This window comes from Melanostigma gelatinosum, assembly GCF_949748355.1.
Source record: "Melanostigma gelatinosum genome assembly, chromosome: 12".
Classification (NCBI taxonomy): domain Eukaryota; kingdom Metazoa; phylum Chordata; class Actinopteri; order Perciformes; family Zoarcidae; genus Melanostigma; species Melanostigma gelatinosum.
In genome coordinates, this window is record NC_136645.1 from 20,616,809 (window position 1) to 20,623,493 (window position 6,685).

The following is a 6,685-nucleotide window of genomic DNA, read 5'->3' on the forward strand; positions in this document are numbered from 1 at the left end:
CAGTGTGTGTGTGTGTTTAAATGCAACATCTCTTTCCCCACACACACACACGCTCTCAACACATGCACACTTCAACACTGGAGAAAATACTTTTTTTACGGAACCAATACTGTGGATCGCTAAACTAATGTCTGTACAACACAGACTTCAAACGTCTCTCGAGTGGAGACTGCGGTGGACGTACGGAAGCTGGTTTGCAGCTTATTCCAGTTGGTCAGCAGTCCGTCACACTTCCTGGCTCCTCTGAGAGGCGCAACACTCGACTGATGTCTTCAGATAATATATATTAAACATACTCTTCAATGGCTTTCTATTAATATCTGACATACTTGATCACGACTCTGATCATATACAAAATTTCTACTTTTTTCACGATATACAATGTTGTAAAAAAAGGTTCGTATGCTGGAAAAAAAACAAAAGCCAAAGCAGTCTATGGCCTTTTTACCACTTTTTGACTTGCTATACTTAAAAAATATAACTATCTGAGAAGTAATATGTTGTACTTTTTAGTCCACTACATTTAGTAGACTGGTTTAGTTGCTAGTTACTTTGAAGATTCAGATTAATAACAATCAACAAATGAATGATTTTGTGTTATTATAGTTTAAACTACATCGACTAATTCAAATGATCCCCACATACCAGCTGCAACATGTTGACACACATTAAGTAGAAATACTTTAAAAAAGAAATATTTTATGTCTAAGGCAAAATCAGGCTTGACTTAAACTAATACTCTATCATCGTTGGCGCTCTGCGCAGCAGCGTGGGCGGGGCTTCAGGTCTCTTCGGACAGTTGATGTCGTCAGCGGGCCTTTACAGCCCTCTGCTCACTTCTGCTGCTGGATGCTGGATATATTAACCTTTCTCATGCATTTGCTTGCCATAAAACCTTGAATTGCAGCTGTGTTTGAAAGGTGCTGTGACATTAAATGAACCTTCTTGCCTTAAGTTCTCAAACCACTTTAGACTCGTACTAAACCAGCAAAATGTTGCAGAAAGTAATGTTCAGGTGTTTTTAATTGAATTATTCTCTTTAGATGACCAACAGACTATAGACACTATATTTGTCATGTCAAATCAGTTGAGCCAACTTACTGTATACTTTCAGGCTGTTGGGTGCAAATGAGAACTCATCAGTGATTGTCCCTGAATTTATACATCAAAATGTATTTTTACACATTACAATATTAAACATGACCGTAGTACAACTTAGAATTTTCAACAACAATTTATAAGCATGACATAATTAAAACACACATTCATCCATCCATCCATTTTCCACCGCTTATCCGGGGTCGGGTCGCGGTGGCAGCAGGCCGACCCAGACCACATCATCCGCAAACAGCAGAGAGGCGATCCCGAGACCCCCGAACCTGACGTACTCCGCCCCCAGGCTGCGCCTAGATATCCTGTCCATGAAAGTCACGAACAGGACCGGTGACAAAGGACAGCCCTGGCAAGGGCCAACACCCACCGGGAACATGTCTGACTTATTGCCGAGAATGCGGACGCAGCTCCTACTGCAGTCGTAGAGAGACCGGATCGCCCGTTGTAACGGGTCCGGCACCCCATACTCCCCGCAGCACCCCCCACAAGACCCCCCGAGGGACCCGGTCGAAAGCCTTCTCCAAGTCCACAAAGCACATGTAGACTGGTTGGGCAAACTCCCAGAGCCCCTCCATTAGTCTTGCAAGGGTAAAGACCCCCATGAGACATTGAAGAGGTGTGTCAGCGAGAACAGCCCAACCGTGTCCAGCGCTTTCAGCATCTCAGGGCGGATCTCATCCACCCCCGGCGCCTTGCCACCAAGGGGCTTTTTAACTACCTCAGCGACCTCTGCCAGGGATATGGGTGAGCCTCCCCCTAAGTCCTCAGGCGCTGCCTCCTCTGTAGAGGACATGTTCGGGTTTAGGAGTTCCTCAAAGTGCTCTTTCCACCGACCGACGATGTCCCCCGTCCGGGTTAGCAGTCTTGATCTCCGGCCTAAGGTGTTCTGGTACCAGGTACACTTATGAGCCACCTTATGTTCAAACATAGTGTTCGCTGTGGCCAAACCGTGGCAAGCACAGAAGTTCAATAACGAAGCACCATTCGGGTTCAGATCGGGCAAGCCGTTCCTCCCAATCACCCCCCGCCAGGTTTCTCCGTCATTGCCCACGTGAGCGTTGAATTCTTCGAGGAGACCTATGAGTCGGTAGGCGGCGCCCTTTCCAGGACCCCTCCCACCGACTCCAAGAAGGCCAGATACTCCGAACTGCTGTTTGGTGCATAAGCACAAACCACAGTCAGAGCCTTGCTCCCCGCAACCCGTAGGTGCATGGAGGCGACCCTCTCGCTCTCCCGGGACAACTCCAACACAGCGGCGCTCAGCCGGGGGCTCGTCAGTATCCCCACTCCCGCCCGGCGCCTCTCACCCTGGGCAACTCCGGAAAAGGACAAAGTCCAACCCCTCTCCAGGAGCTTGGTTCCAGAGCCAACGCTGTGTGTGGAGGTGAGTCCAACTATATCTAGCTGGTATCGCTCCACCTCCTGCACCAGCTCCGGCTCTTTCCCCGCTAGCGAGGTGACGTTCCACGTCCCTAGAGCTAGTCTATGCTGCCGGCGATCGGCATGCCCAGGCCTCCCGCCCGACCTGCCGCCCGGTCTGCATAGCAACCGACCCCGATGCATGTCCCTGTGGGTGGTGGGTCCACAGGGTGGCTGCTCCATGGTGTTTATTCGGGCTGAGCCCGACCGGGCCACATGGGCAAAGGCCTGGCCACCAGACGCTCGCCTACGAGCTCCCCTCCTGGGTCTGGCTCCGGGAGGGTGCCCCGGTTTCCCTGGTCCGGGCGAGGTGGCTAAAGTCCGTGGGCTAACTATCATAGGGGTCGTTTTGAATCGCTCTTAGTCTGGGCTCTCCCCTGAAACCTGTTTGCCTTGGTAGACCCTACCAGGGGCTAATGCCCCGGACAACATAGCTCCCAGGATCACTGAGCCACTCAAACTCCTCCACCACGATAAGGTGGCGATTCGCGGAGGAGATTTTTTTTTTATTTTTATTTTTTTTTTATTATTATTTTTTATTATTATTTTTTATTTTTTGTTTGTTTTTTTATTTGTTTGTTTTTTTTAGTAGATTATTAGGACATCTGATAACTTCTACTATCACAGTAGAAGTTATCAGATGTGTGTATGTATGTGTGTATATGTATGTGTGTTCAGATTTGTTTGTTTTTTTAGTAGATTATTAGGACATCTGATAACATCTACTATCACAGTAGAAGTTATCAGATGTCCTAATAATAACAATAACATCAACTGTTTGCTTGTTGTTAATATACAAACAGTGTACAGAATATGTGTATATTCACATATATTCAGTGCTAAGAACCACTGTTTGTATATTAACTGTTCACCAAACTCACTTACAAGTAATTAGTGGATGAAAACATATTCAGATCCTTCACTGCAGTCACTGCAGTAAAAGTACTTATACCATACTGAGAAACAATCCACGACGAGTAAAAGTCCTGCATTCAAAACCTTACTCGAGTATGTTATAATCAGCAAGATAAAGTAGAAGTACCCGTGCAGTAAACCTCAACGCACAACCTCGGATGTGTGTCAATTGTTCCACTTGGCTACTTTTCCAAAGCCTCCTTCTCCAATGAAGTCCAATTCTCTGTAGTGTACAGGATTGTTCCAGAGTATGTCATTCTTTTGTTTCGGAATTGGTTCTTGTGGAGTTGGAGGATAACCATTGTAGGCTATGGAGTCTGTGCTCTCATAGCTGGAGCTGTCTGTGTCTGAGAATCCATATCTTGAGTCAGTTGATTCATCTGAATCAAATGGGGGCGAGACAGTCATCAAGTCATAGGCAACATTTGGATAGGAATAGGTCTCGATGTGATCTACCAAGTGAGCCATTGTAACAAAAGAATGGTCCAGGGCTTGATCGGGGGTGATTCGTGTTGCAGCATTTGGATCGAGCAACCGTTTTAGGAGATCTAAAAATGCCATTGTGTCTTCCTGTTCAACACAAGTATTTGCATTTGAGTTGTTAACCACTACTTCATCCAAAGTTCCGACAGTGTCGAAAATCCACTCTGAAATGGTTTGGATACCGGATGCCTCCATGTACTCTTTTGCTGTCTTCAGTCGCCATCTTGAATTGGGAGAGCAGCCATCCCTCTTGAAATACTGGGTGGTGTACGTTCCAGCATTCAGCAGGTGATCTTCTGGCTGGCCGAGTAGATGGCAAACCGTTTTCATGACGTTGTATGGTGATTCGTCAGTGAAGAGGCCCTGGCAAAAAAACAGTTCTGTCAGGAGACAGCCCAGTGCCCACATGTCAATGGCTTCAGATATGGGGAGGCCCAAGGCCACCTCTGGAGCTCTGTATGCATAAGGTTGCATCATCATTCCGTCTCTTGCTTCTGAGGCTGGAATAGCCAAACCAAAGTCAATTAATTTGACCTTGAAGGGCTCATCCTGGTGGTTGACGAGCATGACATTGTCAGGTTTCAGGTCTGTGTGAATGATGCCGATACCCTTCAGGGCTTTAAATGCTACAAGTAGCTGACGTGCAATGGGGCGGATTTCATTCAGGCTCAGTGGTCCCCGTCTCTCATTCAGCAAATCCAAAAGGCTCCTGTCCAGCATCTGGAAAGCGATGCAAGACATGCCTTTGAAGACAAAACTGTCTTCGAATCTTACCAAATTGTTTTCCTCTGGGTCAAGGGTCTTGAGTTGTTTCAGCATTCTCACTTCTTCGACGTGATCGATCAACTCTTTGTTGATCTTGATGGCGACAACCTCGTATGTATCTAAATTGATACATTTGGCAACTTTGCCAAAACTTCCTTCTCCAATGAAGTCTAAAACACGGTATTGTACAGACTTGTTGGAGAGTATGTCATGCTTCTTTAGCTGGAAGTCGTTGTTCATTTTGTTTTGAGCCATTTTTCCGATCAAGTGTTTCCAAGTAGTATCCAAGTTGAAGTAGGTTCAGAAGAGCTTGTCTTGCTGTGGGAATGTGATGTCTACTAAGTAACAAGAGAAATAGCAGTTGATATAGTTCTAGAACATTCGATGACATCATTTTCACATGTCATGAAAGCCAGATTTAAGTTCTAGAACATCAAAGTCACATAGTGTACTGCAAAGGCAGTGATGTCAGAAAGAATTCTGTGACGTCATAAAGAATGGAGTGGTCTCACCGACGTCACGATCTCCTTAGTTACGAGGTCGGTCGGCCATGTTGGAGTACATACAGATCCTACATGGCGGCGCGTAAACAAGGAAGTGCGGCGAAAATACCATACTTTGAATCACTGGATAGTGCATCAAAAGTTCGCTACCTGGCCAAATTGAAGGTTATTGGTAACTTGGATCCCTATACGATGAGTGCAGATCGTTTCAGTGCCGATCCTACTTATCTTCCATCGGTAAACTACGCCAACATCTACACGTATCTCGTGAACACCCCCAGTCCTTACACAAAAGACGAGCTGGAGTGCTACAAAGGGCTCGACGCTTATAATCAGTTTGTCAGTGGATGGGTCCGAGACGTTAAAAGCAACGGTCGTCGAGAATTCTCATATCGTCATTGGAAGAGTAAATATATACAGATCTGGTCCGATATTTAGCAATATTCTATGTTTACTCAGCGCAAACAGACACGTGTGTTTGTTTACATTGTACGTGCATGTCATTGTGTGCAGGAATTCACTTTAAACTAACTCCTAACGTCACCCCCCCCACACACACATATATATATATATATATATATATATATATATATATATATATATATATATATATATATATATATATATATATATATATATATATATATATATATATATATATATATATATATATATATATATGATCCGACGTTAAACTCATATCAAGCAATGCTGAGGCTGCATCTCTGTGTTTCGCCTGTTGTACGCGCTCGACACGTCTCTGGTACCGACTGCTGTCACGGGCCGATGAAGCTTCGGTAACCTTCTCATGTAAAAGTTTAATTTATATTTCCTTTATTAAATACTGTTCACAAACGAATTTGCAAATAAAATCACTGACCACTTATAAAGTGATCCGCACATACTCGAGTGTACGCCAAATTCCATTCCGTTATATCTCGAGAGATGCGTGACAGCCATTTCTCGCGACGTCGCTTGGATAGCTCCTTCGTGTCATTTCCTTGATGTGTAATGACCGCTGGCAAACGAAAGAATGATTTCTTGTCTCTATCAGCTCTGCTGCCACAACCAAAGACAGCACAAAAGTTTACCACCGATAGGTTATGCGACTCAGCCGTGCATGCCAGTGGCTTTGTGTGTACTCCAACATGGCCGACAGCTAAACTGTGACGTCACACGAGACCACTCCATTCTGTGATGTCAGAAAGAATGGGATGTCACCAAGGCAACTCTGCATTCTAAAGTCTGGAGTGGAGCTTGAAAAATATTGTGTAATTTTTCAAAACAACTTGCCCGCATGCCCATAATTTGCAGTCTTTATCAACCATTTTAGGTCAAATTGTAGGAAATGCTGTGCTGGTCATAGACATGGGTCAGTGGACTTCAACTAACCCTAACCCTAACCCAACCAACTGCTCCATTAGACTCAATGTCTTATTGGAATACCCCAGGGTGGTTAAATCAAACGGTCAGTGTATAGCTGGACA